Here is a 22775-nt window from a genome sequence, read left to right as displayed (position 1 = left end):
TGTTAAGTAGATCACTAAGAACTACCGATAAGCTGGTAATCGGGATTGCGGGAAGAAGGAGACACTTCGATTATACTCATCTGACCGGTCGCAGGCAGAAAGAATTAATAAAAGAACGAAAAATTGAGAGAGAATCCGAGTTTGTGCCTATTTCTTGATTCCCCGAGGACCTCCTACAATATATTCTTGATCATTATTATTAATCGAGTCTATATCTGTCTGTCCGTCTGTCCGTCTTTCAACAACAGCTGTGAAGCTGTTGATGGCTAGAATTAGTTGAAATGGTCTCTGTGGCATAATAAACCGAGTTACACCATGAGTGTTACAGTGCCAGTACTCAAAGTTTGATAAAACGAGAAGGGACGTGTGAGACGCTTCTTACGCGTCACAACTTTATACCCGGCACTCAGTAGTACATCTGCACCCTAGCGGTGTTTTGTCAAATTTAAAATTTTTTCTTCATCTGTCATCTACATCAACAACACTTCTCACACCAACACGCTCCTTTAGCTCGCCGCCCTTCCCTAGATCCACACACTGCAGACTCGCGGCAGAGGCAGCGCCCGCACACAAAAAAAAATAAAAACATGAGCGGGACGGGGTGGGTTAAAAGTCTTTACATGCAACCGTTATTCCCCACAAATACAGTACCCTATTTACTTTACGAGTCCCGGATATAAAAAGCACTGGGGTAGTTGTGACGCGTAAGAAGCGTCTCATACGGCTCTTCTCGTTTTGTTTGGTTTCCCCGTATATATTTTTGGTTTTGTTTTTTATCGACACGGTCATATAAATTTCACTCTGGCAAATGGTTTTTATTGGCAGCAGGACCCCACTGAACTCACTGACCCCCACCAACCAATCGGACACCCTGCCCACACCACTGGTGGGCACCCGGGGCCGAGGCTCAAAAAGGTTAAATTTGGAAAATTGGTACGTGATTGGATTCAAAGCGCAAAATAAGTGCGTCAGATGGTTTGGTTCCCTGGTACCCGGTATCGTACTTCTTTTTCTCCTCTCCTCCATTCCACCTCTTTTTCTACTTATTTCACTTATGGGAATGAAAATAAAACAGACACTGGCCATGGGCATGTGCCATGGGCTGTGGTGGGTATGGACTTTTCTTTTGGCACGCTGCTTTGCTTGCCTCTACTTGTTAAACGAAATGTGTTTTTTCATTTAACGGGAAACTCGTTTAAATCTTTGGGGGATATAGTAGTCAACGACCCAAGCATCAGAGATCTGCAAGTGGAGGAAAGATTATAATTGTCACACTCAAAATATATCTTAGATATCTGCCTGTAAGCGAATCAGCCACGTAGTGGTTGAGTACTCCGGAGTACTCCGTGTTACTCCTAGAAAAGGGTATCCTCTAGTCGTTTGTTGTTTATTTTGTGGTTCAACCCTTTTTGAAAAATTGGAACTATTGGCAGAGCCAGAGCCAGGGCCAGAAGCAGAACCAGAACCAGAAATGAGTGCCCAAGTCCGACCTCAGCGACGACAACACGTTCGAGCACTTGGCATGGACCCAATATAGAATATCCTGTGAGTATGCATATTTGCTGGCTTGCATACATCGGTGTACCAGACAGAGACAGAGCGACAGAGCGACAGAGAGACAGAGTCCATATATCCCTTTTTCCCTTTCATAAGTTTAAGTATTTGTGGCCTTGTGTTTGATTGTTGGCCATAAAAGCGGTCATTTGTCTGTTGGCCAGAAAGCAAGCAGAGAACTCAACTCAATTGCTGGGGGAGTCAGTAGCTAATAAGTGGATATTGGTTTTGGACATCCAACGGGGCAGAAGCAATATTTCGAAGCACAGATCCACGAGCATGTACCTCTCTCAGTCTCTGTTTACTCCCAGTAAATCAATCGAAAACTTGACCGTAAATAGCGAGTGTAATCGCCTTTACTCTGAATATACCTACCTACGTGTCTGTGGCATTAAGTTGTAGCTCAACCAATAAACGGTCTTATACGGGCTATTTGTTCGAAATCAATAAACCAAAAATAACAATAATAACAAAAACAATAATAATAATACCTATATGTACGAGTCCTTTGATTATTCATTTTCGTCTGCCAATCACTGTTTTATTAATTTTAATTAAAAAGTCATCACAAATATTTCTCCACTGGAATTTGCACGGATATGTATGTATGACTGTATGTATGTACGTACATGCATGTACATATGACAATTTACAGATTAATCTGTCAAAATGTCGTGCGATGTTTTCCATTCTGTAACTGTTTGTTGTCATCATAATTAATTGGCATTTATAAAATGGTGGCGCCAGAAAATTATACAAATGGGTGCAACGCCAAATGAATCTCTCACTTCTGTGTCTGTATCTGGATCTGTGTGTTCTTGTGCCCTCTCGTCCGCATCGTTCATAGAATCTGATTGCTTTTAATCACATAATTGCAGCTAATTAAAACCGCAAATGCACACGTTGAATCGCTGACAACATCGATGAGTTGAATGCTGAATGCTGAATGCCGAATGCTCGCAAAATATAAAATAGAAGTGCAGTGGAAGCATATCCTACGCAGCGCTTGGCTGCCTCTCTCTCAATGCAAATGCATTGAACCAAGTATATTAGTATGTGCCTATGTATGTATGATTGGAGTGTGTTCTCAAGGACCTGTGCCCGAGGCCCGGGCACATCATTAAATCACCGCAAAAGTTCACTGCAAAATCGAATAACGTGACTCCCGTTCCCTGCCACACAGCGAGTGCCCTGCCACTCACAACATTACAAATCAACAGAAACGCCATCGGCTGCTGTCAGAAGAGAATCTACCAAACAGACTGACTTCGAGGGGGGCTGGGTTAACATTGTACAAGAGGAACTTTAGCGGAAAAACAAGCGCAATTCGAGTTGAAGCCAAAGATCGAACTATTGGCTACTCAGCAGGGTCGCAATTATCTAAGAATGAACCAAGTAATGAACACACTTCAATGGAGTTGCATAGTTATAACTCTGCCTTGGGCTACTCTCCCAATTAGTCAGAGACAGAATAAAGTACATCAGGTACTCACCTTGGGTTGAATGTTGTCTCGATTCTGGATTTAGTTGTGCCGTTGAGAGCTGCAAGGAAAATGGTAAAACTTCCATGAATAACGTATCAACAGGTGGCACGTCAAACGAAAGTATTTCATTTTAAACTAAATGCATTGTGCTGCACTTAATGTATCCACAATTTAAATTACAAAATGTATTTTGTAATCTGTGGTGCACTTGCTTTGTCTTTTGGTTGAGTAGAATCCCTTTTGTGCCTTCACTCTTTGTTTGACACCGGCCCGGCCCGGCCCCGGCCCCGGCCCCGGCCCCGCTTATGGAAAAGCTTTTTGTGGCAAATTAAATTTTTGGTTTGGTTTTGGTTGGGTTTTCCTTTTGCAAACTCTCTGATTAATTTAAGCTCTCACTCTCTCGCTCTCTAGTAATGCATAAATTAATTTTAAATAATGGTGGGAGCAGCAGCTGGCAGTGTTCACACAGCACAGAGCACACACTGAGGAGTGGCTAACATGGTGCAGCGGTAAGCGAATCTGAGCCGCATCAATATGCCTGTAAAATTATCGGTCACACAGCCTCCCCCCACAGGGAGTGCCCAGAGTCACTGAGCAAAACGAATAAAGTGAACACAGGGAGACGTGGGAGAAGTGCGCCATCTATTTCTCTCAGTGCAGCAGCAGCATCAATTATAATTTCAGGACGACGTGCGAAAAAGGGTTATTTTTCCGCTTCATAGGTCTGATGCAGTCAGCCATTCACTCATTTACTCATTTGCTCATTACGGCACCGCTTCGACATGCACTCCAAACAGACAGGAAGACGGACAGACCGACATACCGACAGACCGACAGAGAGAGAGAGAGAGAGAGAGAGAGAGAAGGGCAGACAGACCGAAGGACAGGCTTGCCCTTTGCCATTTCCCATCATCCATCATGGTGCTACATGGTCTACAATGTCATCTACTGACAATTTGACATTGTTTAGAGACTGACATGGAGACACCACTCGGATGCTGTTCACTCACTCACATCATTCCGAATCAATTCACTTACGGCTTGACACGAAAATGTCGAAAATGTTGCCGCTGTTCTTTCGTTCTTTCGTTCGTTCAATTTACACTGCATAATGAAAATGAAAATAGAAAACGAAATCGAAATCGAAGCATGGTCAAGTGCTTAGAAAATCATTCGATCAAAACTTACAACAACAACTGCCACTTGCACGATAACATCAAGATTTTAAGTGTCCATTTGGTCGGACAATTGACTCCTAATTGGTTTACATTTTTATGTGGATCCAAATACAAATGTTTGGCAAGTCTTTTATTTGAATGGCTTTACATCGGATATCCTTATCGTTTCATCTGCCCCTGTTAATGGCCTAACCCATGACACAATTTCAAATTAAAATCAAATTTTGTGGTATACAAAAAACCTATTTCATATCCTATTTGTGGTCAAATGCAGATCGAATTTGTTCGCCACACTCCACACACAAAAAATACCCGATAGCTGTACCCAAACCCAAGACCAACCTAAAATATTTTCTGTATTCTTTAGCCTGGGTTGCCTGTTGCCTGTTGCTGTTGCTGGTGCGGTTGTTGGTTAGGCCCAATCAATTAAATCTAATGATATGTGATTGCCTGCTGGTACGCGCACTCTTATTGTTGTTTGTTGCATGTTGCTTTCAGTTTTAATTGTTTCTCGTGACACAACTTCCGCCGAGGCTAGCACTGCTGCTCAATTGTTGTGTGTCTGTCGGTTGGCGTTGCCAATATTGTTCTTTGTGGTGGTTTTTTTCGTCTGCTTTTCGTTCTGCTATTTATTTGTCTGTTAGTGTTGGAGCACATTAAGCTTATTAAATTTTGAGTATCATTGTATATGGTACAACTGTTGTTGGTGAAACCAATAGAACGACGTTGGAGTTGGTTGGTGTTGTTGGTGTAACTTATTTGTGTGCTCAACCGTTTTCAATGTTTATTGGAATATTGTTGGTGTAAATCAATCAACTGAATGAAGCTATTGTTAATATCAAATGTGGCTTGGTAAGTCTTCAGGTACATATATCCAGTTGACGTTGTTGAATTGTGTCCACTAATATATATATATATTTTTTTGTGTGTTTAATTGGATTTCCCCAGGCTAAGACTTAAAAAATGTAGCCCCCATGTTGTTGTTTGAATTTTCACTGTCACTGCTGTTGGGTGTCTTTTGGGTTTTTTTCGCCTACTTTTGGCACAATTCGTGGGTGGTGGGTTGGGTGCTGCTGCTAATGATTTGGAAACGGGTCCGGGGACTTGCTGGCTTTTCCAGTTAATGCCACTTAATTAATAACAGCAATGAGAATTGTACTCTTTGTTCCATTTGTTTCTCTCACTGTTTGCTGCCTACAGTTTTTTTGTTGCTGTGGGTACCGCTTGCCGCAACGCTTTCATTTGCCTAATGATTTCTGTTTTAAATTGTAATTTCATTTGTTGTGCCATTAAAGTCTTAAGTGCCAGAGCAAATAAATAACTAAGCATTTACCTCACTACCGCCCAAGCCTGTTTTGCATTCAAGTTTGGCCAGGCGGACAAAGACTGACAGCAGAGTGGGAAATTAAAAGCCAAAGGATATGCGAGGGGTATTCAAAAGGTAATGGCATGCCTCTGCATACTCGTACCATTTATTGTGGAGGCCCGAATTCTTCAATCCAAAAAATTTGCATTGAAAAGGGAACTAAGGGAACTGCCAACATCTCTTTGCTCTCTTCTCTACTCAATTGGTGGGGAAGCCATATCCCATATCCCAAATCCCATATCCCCTTTTTTCTATACTTATGACAATTGCAGCTGTATGGAGACGCAGAACCCATGACCAGGAATACTATTAAATACACGAGGGAAGCTACTTTTAACCCAAATCTGCGGGCACAAAAGTCAGCCAGAGCAGAGCGGGGCACTGGGAGTGGAGTGCCATTGGAGCCACAGGAGCAGGCCACACATGAGCACAAATACATAATGCAGCGATGAAGCTTCACTCCACGGAGCCATGTGGAGCCATGCCAAAGGGGCACGGGACCGGGACTGGGAGCTAGCCTCCCGGTTAGCTGTGGCAGCGACACTTGTCTGCGGCACAGAGGCAGTCTGGCAGGCGTCGTCTAAGCTTCATATCGATATATAAATGCCCCCATCTGGAGCACAGTGGTGCTAAGCCTCAGAGTGGACAAAACAAATCATTTCCAGAGGCACCAAATCCCATTCGAAAATGAGACACCTTGCCCCACTGTTCCCTTGCGGCGGATCTCTGACTGCATTTTGAGGCACTTTGGCGGCAATGCCTGGAGGCAATCGGCAGTCGCATTCACATTCAGCCACCAACTGGAGGATTGCTCGCAGCGTCGTGTTGCAGCGCCGTGATTAAGCCGCAATTTTTATACAATATTTGCATACGTCTGTGGCTACACGTTTGTGTCTTTCTCTGTCTCTATGTCTGTGTCTGCGTCTGCGTCTGTGGCGACCACATAATGACATTCGCCTCTTGCCACACTGTGTTGTAAGCTGGAAGCTGGTTCGAGTGGAGGTTTAGTTGCTGCTGAGCTGCTGGCGACGACTGCTGCTGGTGGTCATATAATACAGACACTACAATATGCGGATTATTAGGCATTATGCATATGTCTCTTTCTCTCTTCATGAGTTTTCCTCTCGTTTTTTGCAAGCCCGTACTCATTCCACTCCCTTCGTGGGGCCACTGTCTGTGGGTCTGAGGGGGTCTGTGCTAACAATTTCTATTCAGAAAAGTGCACGGGGCGTCGGTATGTGCATGTGGCTCCGTGTGTGGCATGCAAATTTATTGTGTACTTTTGCCGCCAAGTTTTGCGGCCCCACCTCCACCACTACAGTCTCCATTTGGGGGCAGCTAAAGTGAGCTTTTGATTTTGGATTTGCATTTGCATAGGGGATGCCAAGAGGGCGGCGGTGTCGGTATTGGTGGGCGCCCAAGGTCTGTGACTGTGTCATTAGCATTGCATTATGTTGCAGCTATTTGCCACAAAACGGCAGTGTGGGTAGTGGCTACTTCATGCGGTTTGTTGCAGGAGGGGTGCTTGAGCAATCCTTCTTCCTCCCTTAACTACTTACCAAAAGTTTTCAAAACAATTTCAGATATTTCTTTGACATTCGTAAACATTTTGAAGAGTTTAGGAGAAACTATAGAAGCCAAATATTTTTGTGCCTAACTTTTCGTACAACATTTTATCTCTCCGCTTAAAATAATTCTGTATTCATTTTGGCAAACTTTGGGACTAAATGTCCAACACTCTTGTGTGCAATTTTCTGAATATTTAAAATCTTATTTATTGGGAATCTCGAGCCACTCGTTTGCCTGCACATTTTTCACTCAATCCCCGATGAATCCTCGAGCCTTAAGCTAATGATTGGCTGCCCCCATTCCCCACTTAGCCATACGTTTTCTTTTCCTCTTTATTTTCATTTTTTTTGTGGGGGCCACGCTGCGTATACGCAATGCGAGTATACACTTTGTTTCAATATGCATGGGTACGGCGCTTCCCCCTCACCACACGCACACAAACACACACGCACACACACACAGCTGCTTGTGCGGGGTGGGGCTCAAAGTCACTTAACCAAATAAATTTTTTTGCCAAAGCAAAAGAAGAGCGAGAGCGAAGAGAGATGGAGCGACAGGCTGTATCTCACACAGCCTGGTGGGGGGATCTCGCTCTACAGTTCGTCCACTGATTGATACCCTTTTGAGAGCAGAGTATGATGATTTGTTGCCATAGAAGATCGAAGATATATCCCCATTATGCCTCAGAAAATAGCAAACTTTGCTGAATATTTTGGAATATTTTTTTGACGAAATAAATATTGATTCGCATAGATTTGAATGTAATAAATTAAAGCACATTTTATGAAGTTTAGAATTTACAACCTCAGCCATGCTCTGCGCTCTATTTCCCTAGAAGTCAGTCATAAAGTCGTGTCTTGCAGCTGTATTTTAAATCCAATTGAATTCAGACTTCAGGGGGTATCTAGCTGATCGACTACCGCTGAGCCTACCACCCTTTCCATTACCATTTCCATTTCTCTTTATTTTGTTTTTTGTTTTTTTTCTTCACTGCTGCTGCTGCTCAAGTATTTATTTTGCTTGAGTGCGCTACAGTTTTTAAGTTTGTTTGCACTGAAAACTCAAGGCACAACTTGCAAATATTCATTACAAACAAACACACACCCACACACACACGGAAAATACACAGGACGTAGCCAGAACGTGGGGTAAGCCTCTGTCCCGCTGTCTCTCTTGCTCCTTTGCTGCTTTCTGCACATCTCTTTGCCGTTCTCTCTCGACAGCGCGAACTTAATGTGATTAAAATTGTATGGCTGTCGCTGTCGCTGTCGCTGGCTATGGCTCCTGGTTTTTCCTTCGCTAAAGGAAAACGAAACAGTTTCAGAAGCTCCGACAGAGGAGCCTGTTCCCCTCCGTCCCTCCGTGCTCTGGCATATCTGGATCCCAGCAAAGAATGTTTGAAAGATCCGCAAAAAAAAAGAGTTCGACGTAAAGATACCCCCCAGTCCGCAATCTCAATTTAAATTGAATATTTAATAATGCTTTTGCCTTAAGCCTTAAGAATAAATATTTCCCTACATTTCTAGGCAGATATCTGTTTGTGATGAATTCTTCTTAAGTTCTTCTTTTGTATTGTCAGCTGATCAAATCTGTCACTCGGCAGATCTGTTAGCTCGGCGCTCTCTCTAACATTTTTGTGTGTAGCGAATAGTGTCTGCTGTCGCATACTTTCCCTGGACATAGTGAGAAACATATGGCTGGTCTGTGCGCTGCACTATAAGGGTACAAAACAAAAGCAAATCGTTAAAAGCAAGCACGTGCAATAAAAACAAAGTGTGGCAACTCTGCCACACCGTCAAAATAGTGACTCCTCAGCACAGGGCACACACAAACGCAGTGAAAGCGCGGGCCTCGGTCAGGAACACGGGATCGGGAACGGGCACGGACACAGGCAGCACGGTGTTGTGGCACATCTTAAAGCATTCAATTTATTTGGCCTTACTTTATTTTGCACAGAGAAAGAGCGACAGAGAGAGAGAGAGAGAGAGAGAGAGTGGAAGAGAGAGAAAGACCTCCAACCTTAATGGATGCTTAAATAAAATTTTAAAGCATTTCAAATTTAGTGTTGAGTTTTAGTGTTTGTCATTAGTGTTTTGGCAGGCGTTAAATATTTAATGGCCGAGACAGCGACACCAACAGCAACAGCAACACCAACAAGCTCGATTGTTGCAACAAAAGTGTGGATAATTAATATGGCAGCGCCATCAACCGGGAGCACCGTCAACCAGCAGCACACTGAGGTTTGCTTCAGCCGATGGAACTTTACAGGCTGAAAGCCAATTATTTGCTGGCATTTTTGGGGGCAGCAGCCACAAGTGGGAGCGCGACTAGCTTTAAAGGCGATAACAGAGTAAGAGTTTAGGATGGCAGCAGCTCAGCTCAGCTCGGGGCAACAGACTGTTAGCACTCCCTGCTATAACAGAATGTTAGCGTTACAAGTACGCAGACTGTTAGCTTGCTGCTATAACAGAATGTTACCGTTACAGCTATGCCGACTGTTAGCGTTACAGCAATGCAATGCGCTCTCTCACTCGCGCTCTGCAGCTAGTACGATCCACACGGCACTCACGCAGCTTTGGCTTGTTCTTCGTTTTCCACCCCCGTGTCTGGCGGGCGGCTCAATGCTGTTTGTATATCGAAGGCTCACCTTTGGGAACCGCAATTCAATGATCCCTACTACGAACAGTTGGATAAGCGTGATGAATATTAGCAATGAATATTAGCAGCCTCAGACGGTTTTCTCACTAGCTACTAACTATTTATTTTATAGTTCCGCTCTCTGTATACCCACATCATGGCATTGATTCATTAATCCAGCTTCCAGTTACTCGTTAAACAGTTTTGGTGTGTTATTCAATCATTTACAGGCATCCAAAGCAAGTACAAGCCCAAGAATCCTAATCCCATACAAAAGTTGACTCTGATTTGCACTTAGCCTCCCCCGCACAATGGATGGGATGGCTCTGCCCCTGTTGTGTCTTTGCTTCATTCTACTCCTCTCTCTTCCTATCTCTTTCGTCTTGAATCTCGCCTAAATTGAAATAAATTCTCTGTTGGCTTTAGAGCTAATTCACACGTGGGATCCGAGCAATTTGTTTCCCTATTGGAAATGTGGTGGGATTTATTTTTTGAAAATTAAATGAGCCTTCAGTTTATGCGGCTGCTGTCCATGCGGCGGAACCAATTGGATGGCTGTCTGTCCGCAGTTTCTGTTGTCTAGCGAATGCTGGGTACCCTCCTTTCCGAGGTAACATTATAAACATTATAAAATAAGTAAAGAAAAGCTGCTCTCCTCCTTTCAGTGCTGATCTACCCGCTGCCGCTGCGGCTACCCTTCAGCCAAGTACTTTGTCTAACAACAGCTGCTGCTGCCACTTGTTCTTTTTCGTGGCCAAAACTTAATTTTCCAAGCAACTTCATCGCCTAAGATGCGACATTTTTCAATGCCTGTACCCTCATTCATTCATTCATTCATTCATTCAGCCCAGCCCTGCCATTCCTCTGGGGCATCACTGATTAGCATTTGAAGGGATGCTGGATGCTGGATGCTCGAATCTGGAAACTGGAGGATATGATGTTGATGTTGCTCTCTGCTCGCTGGTTCTGCCACTAATTAGAATAAATCTAAATTGCTCGTTCTGTGGCAGTCAACGTAATGACTTTTATGCGCATGCTTAAGCTCGCAATTATCCACAGCAGCAGCCAAAGATTAACTAGCGACAGGAGCAGCAACATCAAAACAACAAATTACAAAGAAAATCCCCCGCTTTGGATACTCTAGCAGTTGCACAAAACAGATACATTCCAGATGATCTATATTTATTACTCCTAGAATAAATGCATAAAAAGAAGAGTATTTTCCAGATCTAAAGAGCAAACATCTCTGATAAATCGTCATACCCGCTTCATTGGTTAACCTGACACACAAAAGGGGAAATGTGGCCAAGAAATCCTCTTTTATTGATACGCTTTCTTTACTTTTAAATTGAATCATGGCCAAGAAAAGGCTGTCGCAGCTCTGGTAAAAGGCTGCTGCCTGGATGTGGTGTTGTGTGGCGAAAAGGCTTAAGAACCACAGAAATTACAAAGCACTCAATATGCCACAAAGGGTTGCACGGCTGAGGCCTTGGCTGGTGTGTCGTGGTGTGGCCCGTTGGGACCGTGGGTTCCCTCTCTCGGTGTCTGTGAGGCATAAGAAAATAATTAAAAACACAAAAGAGCAAAGTAAAGTTTAAATGAGGCCCTAAACCGAATCCCAAATTCTCTCTCTCTCTCTCTCACGGTCAGCCTCGTTAAGAAGAAAGCTCCAAGCAAACTCACAGCATAAAATAACGCATACGCCCTGGTAAACATTGAGAGAACACCGAGCTGGGTACGCCCGAAAAAAGAAATGCTTGTTTGCCAGGACAACAAGAGCTCCTCAGTCGGAAGGATAGGGTATGGCTCTGGTTCCGCTTTTGTCAGTGGCAAACAAGAGTCAAAGCCCAAGCCATAGAATATGTTTGTCAGTCACAACAAGCACAAAAAACGGCTTGAAAAATAAAATGGGAAATATGAAAAGGCAAACGCCAAAAGTGAAATGTCAAGCGAAACGAAACGCAGAAGCCAAAGGAAACAAGACCAGGGGCGAAGCAGCAGCAGAAGAGGAGGAAGGCGAAGACGAAGACGAAGGCCATCGCCAAAGCAACAAAAGGCAAAAGAGGACTTCGAGGCAAGTCGAGGCAAGGCAAATCATAAATTTCCAACACAAAACATAGAAAAAATAAAAGGACAGGCAAAGGAGAAGCATCGACAGAGACACTCGAAGCGGACTCGGACTTCTGGGGTTCGAACCCACACGAGGAGCGACCAGAACAACAGAAATATAAAAAAAAACGAAGGAAGCCTCGGCAGTCAAATCATTTTGTCCACTGCATTAAACGAGCGGCCCGAAATGTTAACCTTACCATTGGCATACTTATACCCCCCACAGCCCAGCCGCCCAGCCTCGTCTATGGAAGTTATGGCATCGGGAGAGCCTCAAGGATGTGCCACATATGCAGCCCGAAACGAAAGCAACTCGGAATTAGTGGCAAGAACCCACTCACGGCCTGACACTTGCCACTGACCGGGACTGAAAGTGGGACTGGGACCGACTGCGGGTACAACTGGTCGACAGGGGACCCATGACGATGATGCCGCTGGAGATGCCTATCGGCACATTGTCTAAGCGATTTCATGTCGAATATCTCTTGACCGAAAAACTACACCACATCCAGAGGCTGTCCACTTGGCTGTCTTGGCTGCCCCGAGAACGGAACAAAGGAAACGAGAGCAGGCCTTTTTTTACCCCTCAACCATAGTGAAGTGATGTTGCCTCTTGAACTGCCCGCAGATTGCAACATCCATTGTCTAGGACAGCACATATGGAAGAGAAAGGAGAAGTAGTGGCTGAAGAAGGGATGGCTTGAGTCCTTTTGAGCCTGGAATAAACAGCATTTAAAATATAACTTTGGGCCAGAAACGATTAAAGATATATCTGCGATGCGTCTGTGTTGTATCTGCCTAACCTGCGCAACTTTTTAGAGTAAAATCTCTTTGTGGCGGCAACTCTCTCCACTGCCAATCGAAAAGTGGAGTAAGCGATTTCGCAGCTGATTGAATGTGTGTGGGATGGCTGAATGGCATGCTGTGGTGTGTTTTTTAGGGTATGGGCCTCGCCTGGCTGTTGTTCAGACCGACCACAAATATTGCCAGCCGCATGGCAGCGAAGGCAAATATGTGATGCATTTTACATGTGACCAGAGCGAGTGCAAACGCAAACGCAAACGCAACGCAAACGAATACCCGTGCACTCGTATATTCCCTGAGTGCACCCTGAGTGGGTGGCAAATGGCAGTGGCAGTGACGGGGGCAGTGGGGACACCGAGTGGTAGGGCTGGGCAGGGAAACGGCTGCAACGGCGGCGGCAATCTGTCTATGAAAGACTGTCGGCTGACAGTGGACGGGTGGGGGGCCCAAAGTGGTGGTTGGTGGTGCTGGTTGTGTGAGTGGAAATGCAGGAAAATTATTTGCTATAACGTAATTAACATGATTTATAGACGAGCACACAACAAACAGCCAAAGGAGACAGCAGGGGCAGCAGCAGGAGGATACCACCACGGAGAGTGCTGTAAGTGTGTCTCTCTTTGTCCCGCTGCCTCTCCTCTGTCTTTTGCCATGAAGTTGGCCATGTTTGTGCAATCGTCTGTCATGGCAACGACAACTCCAATCGACAGCATTTTGATGGGCCTGCCTCTATCGGATCGGAGCAGCAGCACCGCCTGGGGCGGACACACTCCAGACACTCGGACAACCCGGACACTTGACCACCGAATATGTTATTGCGCTGCGGGTGTGTGTGCTTCTGTAATTGATTAATTTATACAGTCCGAAGGAGGGGGGCGTGGCTAAGCTAACATACTTCGTACATATTCGTTCATATATTGAACGGAGAATATCTGCTCGAGATATCTGCCAATACAAGACGCAAACACATCGAGAACAGATGATGTACAAACAGCAAGACTGAGTGAATAAATACTGGCAATAAGTGGAACTATAAGTAGGTGCCAAAGAATGGGGACACAGCCCATTCAATCAATCAAGCAATGTGCAAATATCGAAGCAACTGTGTGACCAAGAGATGAATGAAAGCCACAGGAATATGGGAGATCTTCGTAGTGTAATCTTTCCATTAACAAATGCATATGCTTTGGCTTACCGCAGATGAGTGCGAGTACTCCAGAATTTCACACAAATAACCGTACTTCCCGTACATTTCCATGTACAAAATGCAAACTTTTTGCGAGTTTTCGACGCTGTGCATGCGTGTGAGTACACCCGAAAATACACTTCAAATCAGTGGGCGATGGCGATGTCAATGTGTATTTGCAATTCATTAAACAGCACTCGAAACAAATCAATAAACATAACATTAAAGAATGTATCAGCGAACCCGCAGTCGTGGCATATATTGCCGGCATCGAGAGCACATGTCTGGGGACACGGTACACGGTACACGGTACGGTAAACACACAAAACGGGACGTGGGACATGGGACATGGGACATGGGACCCGGGACAGGTACAGTAAACACACATGCAGCGAGTGGATGTGGATGGAGGGATAATGCAAACAACGGTGGAGCCACACGGTGACGAGCGATTCTGCATACAAATTGGGTATTAATTGGATGCACTCACAAACTGCTGAATGCACTCGCTCTCTGCACTGTCTGCGCTGACAACTGCACTGCCCCTCATTCATATTCATATTCATAGAGGTACATGTGTGTGGGCATTATTTACACCATACCATTCATATCCATGGCCGTAAAGATATTTATCCGAATAATAATACTGAGTATTCCGAATTTTCCTTACATAACCCGTTAGAGGAATTAATTAATCCAACTGCTGATGCACGAAATTCATCCATTCAATGTATATGTGTAGCTCCTCCTAGACAATGGCTTGCATTTATCATCTATCATTCACTTCCGGCCATCAGCCATCAGCCATCAGCCATCAACCGGCATTTCGGTTGTCGTCTGTCGGCCATCACTTGTCCGCTGTCGGCCATCATCATGTCAACTTGTCTGAATGAATATCTTTTTTTTGGCCTCTCTCCCTTCACTCTCTTTCTATCCTGCAGGCCCCTCTTCGACAGTACACCAACATAAATATACGCAAAGAAACATTGAAGTAAGTATTCGTATTCTTCATTGCTGAGTCTTTCTAGGGTATCTTGAGCTACGGCCCCTTGCAGTACCCTGTCAGCGTGCTCCGTCTTGAAACCAAAAACCATCACAGAAACCCTTTACTCAGCCTCCATCCATCTACTCGTTCGAGGCAAGTCCCTGCCTAGTTAATTGTTTAACTTTAGCTTCAAAAACTAAAACTTGCCTCTGCTTCTGCTTCTGCCTCTGCCTCTGCCGCTCCTTTATGCCGTTTTTCTCCCTTTTTTATAAGTTTTCCGTGTCTGTTTTTTGCCAACCACTGCAATTAATTTCGAAACAAAAATTTGTTGCTGCTGCTGGCTGGCCGGTGGCTATTTGTTTCCTTGCTTTTTGTTTAACGTACGATTCCCATGTTTCCCAAGCTCTCGTTGCTTTGTTTTTTGTTTTTTATTTTTCTCTCTCTCCCTCTCCCTCGCCCTCTCCCTCTGTTTTTGTTTCATTTATCCACTTTTTTGTTGTATAGTTTTTTACTTGTGTTTTTGGGGTTTCGTTTCGTTTCGTTTTGTTTTTTTGTTGTGCGTTTCTGCTTCGCTTGCTCCAATTTGAAAGCAATTTTTTTCAATATGACACCCCCGAGCGTCATGTGATGTGAAAACTAAAACTAATGCCGAGGCATTCTGTGTGCACACAGACACACAAGGACTCTGCTCCTCTACACTTGCAGCGGGCACAACAATTTTGGGCAAAAGAATGAAACATTTTCGGTGCATTTCTGCGAGCTAAACGGATTGCGAGAGATCAATCATAAATGATGGTAGATGGCAGATTTCCAAAGCATCAAATGTTGCAGTTCAATAATACGAGTACTTCCAGAGATCGTTGCAAAATAATGCGTATTCTTTTATGGAAATATATTTGATGCTTGATAAGATAATTCAACCGAGAAACCCAAGCAACAACATGCCCCACAGCCTGTTATTTCTGTCGTTTGTTGAAGTGGTTGTTGCTGTTGTTGCTGCTGTTGATGGAGTTGTAGTTGCCTTTTTAAGTCGTTTTTATTGCTGGCTGTTCTGTGTTGTTGCTTCACAAATTGCTTAAGCCACATTGTGGCTCCTCGTGTTTGGGTTGAGGGCCCTGCGGTATGCTAAGATTTATAGCTGCAACTGCTGCATTTTGTTGCAGTTGTTGTACTGTGCTTCCAGTTGTTAGCAAAACAATTTTTGGAAACTTTTCATCCATGTGTGAGTGCGTGCGTGTGTGCGTCTGTGCGTCTGTGTGCGTGTTTTGGCAAGAGAGAAAAGTACATAAAATTAAAATTATCCACGTGCTTGCGAGTTGCTTTTTATATCAGAAGAAAAAGACACCAACGGTTACACCAACAAGTAGACAAGGATGCTTCACAGTGCTTGAATGTTGTTGCATGCCACTAGGGCGGGGACGGGGCGTCCCCCGTTTAACTTTCACTGGCAGTTTTCTTTAGCTTTTTTTACCTGCCGCTCCTGCTTGTTTTATTGTTTATTTTGCCACATTTTCCCACATTAATTAAATATAATTCAATTAGTTTTTTGTGTCTGCAATGCCTGTGACAACAATCTGGCGCTGCTTATATATTTCTTTTTTTTTTGCTTTGTGGCATGTGGTAAATGTTAATTCAATTGCAACTTTGTCACTCTGCCATTTTATTATTATTTTGCGACGCCATTCTGACATTCTGCCATTCTGACATTCTGCCATTCAGCCATGGCCACTGCCACTGCCACTGGGGAGTCGCCTCAACATGAATTTTAATGAATTATTTCACGAGGAGCGCACTAATGGAAATTGCTTCTGATTTTGCAGTTATCACATTGTGGCGAGACCAATGAAAGTTCACCAACATCAAAACAAATGCTAAGAAAACTAGCGTGTGCCACATGAAACCCCAATGGCTGCAGCATATGCAACAATTGCTGCCACGAACGAGACACACAAATTGAAACTATTTAAACCTGATCAATGGGCAAACCATCAATCACTGATCCCCCCCCCAATCCCCCCTGCCGAGAGTCGAGTTAGTGCCATCGACATGCAAAGTGAGTTGAAAACAGGGGAAAGAGGAAGGTTGTGTGGTGATGCGATGGGCTTTGGGCTGGCTGCTCATTTGCCAGTGTAACCAGAGTATTAAGAGTATCTTATGCCAACGCCAGAGTAAGTAAAGCAAACTAAAGACTCCTTCCGCCAGGCTAAAAATGCATTAATCTTACGAGGGAGCTGGAGAGAGATGGCGGCAGGGAGACAGAGGACATCGATATACAGACGTGGGCTTCAGCTTAATGTCGTTGTCAGTGTCGCGGATATTGCAATTTGATGGAGTCCTCCATGCCACACTGAAACACACACACACGAAACGACAGGCAGTGATTTCTCGCTGACTCTTACTCTGATTTCCCTACGCCCTATTTAATGGCCTCCTTTTTCGCTCAGTGTAGCTCGTAACTGAAGCAGCCCAACCGCAGTTTCTTGCTTGAGAGCAACAGGATAGGGGGCGAGGGAGCTGCTGGGCGTCCACGGGGTGTGTAAACAAAACCCGACCCGCACTCGAGACCCCACTTCAAGCGACTCTTCTGACGCTGGGCCTGCCCTGGCCTCGCTAACGTTAAACTTTACTTCCCCTATTTTTATTTTTCATTTTATTTTTCTATCTTTTGCGGCTCTTCAGTTGCTTTCAATGTAAACGGATGGGTGGGAGCTGACTGAGTGGTTGCGCTGTGGCTCCGTCGCTAGCTTTAGAATCTGCCACCCCATCCCTGCCCCCGCTGCCCCTCTGCCCCTCTGCCACTCTGCCACTGCCACCGTCATTGTGCAAATAGTTGGAGCACAACGCGGATGCCTCAAGATAAATGCGCAACAAATGCAGTTTGCTGAAGTCAATTATTGTTTAAGTAGCTTAATGCGTGACTCACGATGAAGGGAATGCAATATCCATTCGCCAGCAGGAACTCCCCTGGTAACTCTTGTTATTTAATTAGGAACTGGGCAATGGATATGCAACCAAATCCCAAATGAATGGCATATCCAGACACAGATGCCAGGACTTGCCTCTGGGACGATTGATACCTTTACGAGTGTTCCCATCTAGGCCATGTCTATGCCGTATCCCAATGACAACTCCTCTCATGGTTTATTCTGGACTTAAACTCTTTGCCAAAGTATTTGATGGGTGGGTACAAATCTCTTTCTTGCACTGCCACCACTTTGTGGCACAAACTTCAAACACATGGGCATGCTCTTAAGACTCTAAAGAAATGCACTTTAACTAGAAGTAGAAGTAGAAGTAGAAGTAGAAGCAGAAGTACTTTTGCAGTCGTCACCTACCCAGGGCTATCCCTGCCCCCGTTCCATGTTCCCCGTTCCCCCTGTCTGTGCCAATCTGCCACTGCCACTGGCAATGGTGTTGTGCGTGATCTCAACTCTTGGTTAGTTTTTGTTAGCTAAAAGCAACTCAAGAATGTAAAGAAAAACCAGCTAAAGTACTTAAGAGAACGTGCAACAAAAGTCTTTATGCGTCGGTCTCTTCTTGTTGCAGCTTTAAGTCAAAGTGGGAGTTGGATTTTGAGTGGGAGTTGGAGTCGCTCTCATTAGCGAAACGAAACGAAACGAATTGTCTGTGGGGGAGGGCTGTGGCGGGAGGCCAAAGTATTGATAAAGCCAGAGAAATTAATTCAAATGTCTTTTGGCTGTGGCTCGCATAAATTACGGCAATATTTCGCAGTTAAACGCAGCGAGTGGGGCAATAAATCTATTTATTTATACCTGACATCCATTCCCTCCCTCCCCTCCCGCCACGCAAAACATTTCGACTCTCGTCTATCTGTCTGACTTCGATGAAATATTACACTTCATATGGCGTGCACTTCATTTGCTCGTAATAAACCCTCCACAAAATAAAAAGAAAACGAAAGACGAACCAACAAAAAAAAAAAATGAATAAATAAAAGTGATATAAATGAAGTGCATGTGGGAGATGAGCGCGTGCCTCGTTTCGATAACCGTCCACAGAGATATCATTTTCAACGCAGATTGCTTACATTGCGAAGTAACTCATAGGGAACGATAATCAGGCCACCAGGCGGATGAGTGATTCAAGAATTTCATCGAATATTATACAATGTTGTACGCAGAATTTGGGGTTACGCCTTGAATGGTCTTACCTTTCGGGAGAGTATTTTTCATTGTAATATGTAACTACTATGGGAGTAGCTTTTATGTTTTAATCTCTCATGGGAGCAGCTTTCAGGGGAAGCTTATATCTTAGAAGCATCTTTGAAGGAGAGTTTCAGGAGAGTTTTGAACAGCTACTATCTATCACGGGAGTGTCTGCTAAATGTTGAGTTATCTTCTAGTTGTCTACTCTTCTTCTCTCTATCTACTCGTATAAAACACGCTGGCATCTCTGGTACATATTCAGGCTACCAGTTCTTCCTCCCTTGCAGCCCTTCCAGCCCACACAGCCCACACAGCCAGACGGGCATTTGGGCCCAGGTGGCATACACATATATGTATTTATTTATAGGCAAGTTATGCACATATGTAGTTTTGTGTTCAGTTATATTTCAATTCAGATTTACTTCTATAATTCATCAAGTCGGCAGCTTTTTGCTTTTGCTTTTCCTTCTCTCTCTCTCTCTCTCTCTCTGTCTCTTACTCGCTATCTTTATCTCTTTTTGGGCTATCGTTTTGTTGGGTTTTTTTGAATTATTGATACGGCTAAAAGTATTTCGCAGTGTGAGGCATGGGGCATGGGGCATGGGGCATTGGGCATGAATGTCTTGCATAATTCATTATGTATGTATGAGTATGTATGAGTGTGCATATGTGTGCTAGTGTGATGTGTTTGTGTGTGCTTTGGCCCACTGCGGATGTCTGTTTAGGCTTACAAGTGTACAACAAAAAAACAAACAAATGCGAAAAAACATAATAAATTCGTGCTCAATTTTCGTTAGTGGATTATGCCATATAACACACTTTAGCTCCACAGTTTTTAGCATAATAAAGCAGTCGACTGTGAAAAGCGGTGCCACCGAGAAGGCAAGACAGCGTGGATGGGGAGGCAGGGGGTAGGGTAGATGGATGGGGGCTTTGGTTAGCTGGAATTTGCTGTTTTGTGGCGCTTTGTGCAGCATCGTAGATAAAATTGATGCTGAAATGTTTCGCTGCTCTTTCAGCCAACCCTGCTGCTGTCTGTTTGTGTGCAGATAATAATACAAATACAAATCCAAATACTCATGCATATGCATATGCATATGTACATGTGTAACTTCTATTCCACTGGGACTCGTTGCCATATGCAGATGCTATAATATGATATATGTATGAGCTATGTGCATACTCTTGCGGCAGCTCACATGATGCATGAGAGAGATTCTTGGGAACTTCGCAATTTCAGGATCTCCACGATATTTTGCCGATAAATGAATATTTGATCTATAGTTTTGCATGCATTTGTTTGCTCCTCGAATCTTCTTCAGCTTTGAATAGAAAATAAATCGATAGTTAATCGACCCTCTGCTGCCTTAAGTCCTGTCCAAAACCGATATCCGTTCGTCTCACCCCGATTATCACTGCGATTATTATGCGGTTTGTGGTTGGGTGGTTCTGTGGTTGGGTCATGCCATCCACTGGAGCATAAATCCTAATTGCCCCAAGTGGCAGGTCCTTCTGCTTCTCGGCTGCTGTGGCTGTTGTTGCTTCAGCCAGAAGAAGAAAAAAGTTGTTTACGCAAAAATGTTGCACGCCACGCGGTTGACAAGCGGCAGGGTGGCAGTGTGGCAGTGTGGCAGTTTGGTTGGGGCGGGCCCAGGCCCTCCGTGCACTGTTGGACTCGAATCCAAATCAAAAGCAAATCTTGTTACGACAAATTTCAGCCACTGTGCGGCAGAGTAGAACAAAGGCCGCGGCGAGACGAAGGACGAAGGACGAAGGACGAAGAACGAGACGTGACTGTGTGGCTGGGGACACGGTGGTGGCAGCCGCAGAATGTCTCGCTGCACAAAAAGAAATGCGCTTCGCTAAACACAATGGTTGCTGTTTGCTTGAAGACGGACTCGGGGCCGGACCAGGGCCTGGGCTTGGGCTTGGCCCACTAATTTAGTTAAAGGCAGCCACGGCGGCCTCCAAGCTCAAACTCCAAGCAAATGACATTTAAAGTGCAGCGAAAAGTCGCTAACTAGCACGCGGGCCTGGCACGGCGGACGTAGGACCCACCAGAAGGACTCGACCAGAAATGAAATGCAAATAGTATTTACAAAAGCCAGAGAATAAGTGCCGAACAATGCAGCAAATGGGGTCCGAAGCGTGGCTGCCCTGCGGGTGCCCAAATGCACTGCCAGAAACTGAGATCTTCTATAATAAACTTTGCAACTTCGATGCACGGAAGTTCGTGCGCTCTTGGGTGGATCGAGCCACATGTAACCCTTTCCCAAGACCCCAAAACTAGCCGCGTTTTTCTTGCAGTGCAGCTGTCGACGGTAGCCAGCAAAAGCCACTAACAAAATTTGCTTTGTTGCCGCCTGTCGCTTGCCGAGTGGTTTTGGCTGTTGCTGCCGTCGCCCGTCGCCAGTCGCCAAACGAAAAAAACAAAAAAAAAAAAAGAATAAAACGAAAGCCGGAAAAGCTCACAATCAAATGCCCATCCTTGTCCGCACCTCTGCACACTCCCCTCGGACCACGAGTGTGGATAACTTTCACTCAAAGGCTGCCCCCTTGCTGCTGGAAGAGCCGCAAAATGCGTGCATTCAACTGCATACCGAGGCCGAGGCTCGAGACGAGTTTTTCTTTGGCTTTTTCCTCTATGTTTTGCAACTGGCACACGTTGGGTTATGGTGTGATGTGTGATTTTTGGCCAGATCCTTGAGGTTCTCTGATGATGTTTCTGTTGCTGCTTGTGTTTTGGTTGCGTTTAGCTCGTTGTTGTCGCTTTGCCATCAAAATTCCATGGCAATTGAGTCAATTTCCTTGAATGGCATTCGAAGGAAATCGCTGTCAGTTTTCTTTTTTTGTCTCACAAAATCCGCACATGACTCCCTACCACCCCCTCCTCCCTCTGGGTCTGTGTGCGGGCTTCAAACTAATCAAAAAGAAGTCGAGAAAAAATCACAAAAATCAAAAAATCAAAACTGATTTCGTATTGAATCACATATTATGTTTTTTTGCTTTCTTTTTTCGGGATTAGGGTGGTGAATTCAATTCAACTATTTCCCCCCACCCTGAAACAATTTTATGAGGCAGGAACAAAAAAGTTTCTCCTTACATATACACACACACAACAGCACTTACATGTGTGTGTGTGTGTGTGTGTGTGTGTGTGTGTCTGTGTATTGGGTATACATGTGTGCTTTTGGCATTTAATATCCTTTAGCGTTGATGGCGTTTTTATTTCTTCATCTCTCGTCTGAAGACGTTTTTCCTTTTTTCTTTGAGTTCATTTTTTTCTCTCTTTCCTGCGTGTCTGTATTTTTTGCTCATACATTTTCGTCGCTTCAACTTTTTAATGATCTCTCAAATTGCTTATTTCCTCGAGACACACACGACGACGATGCTGGCGCGCTGCTGGAGCAGCAATTACGTCAAAGCATGTGTTAGAGGCAGGCACTTTTACGCACGGACCAGGACAACGATGTGGATAATGATGAAGTTTCCTCCCGCTACGCTCTTCCTGCCACTCTTTCTTCGCCGATTTTCCGAGGCGGCAGTGTCGCTTTATTTATATTGACATGTAGGCAGAACTTGCACGGAGCGAGGAGCAGCAGGAGAGAATATCTAGCGACACACCCCCAGTCGCGCAACTCTCCAAAAAATTGTATCCCACATGCACTCGAGTGTGTGCCACATAGACAGGAGAATCTGTTCCTGTGTATCTGTGGGCGTGTGTGTATCTTCGCCTTGTG

General features: G+C 44.6%; 1 protein-coding gene across 1 annotated transcript in view; it reads right to left on the bottom strand.

Annotated features, from left to right (window-relative positions):
* LOC117591386 overlaps positions 1 to 22775 on the bottom strand; it is a 71125-nt gene that overhangs the window by 34667 nt on the left and 13683 nt on the right. Inside the window, exon 2 of the mRNA XM_034284629.1 lies at positions 3048 to 3096. The gene's annotated coding sequence lies outside the window, so the exon portion shown is untranslated. The remainder of the gene's footprint in view (positions 1 to 3047; positions 3097 to 22775) is intronic.

Source organism: Drosophila guanche, unplaced genomic scaffold (assembly GCF_900245975.1).
Source record: "Drosophila guanche unplaced genomic scaffold, DGUA_6, whole genome shotgun sequence".
Classification (NCBI taxonomy): domain Eukaryota; kingdom Metazoa; phylum Arthropoda; class Insecta; order Diptera; family Drosophilidae; genus Drosophila; species Drosophila guanche.
The sequence above is the reverse complement of the archived record's forward strand: the minus strand, read 5'-3'. Positions and strand labels throughout refer to the sequence as shown.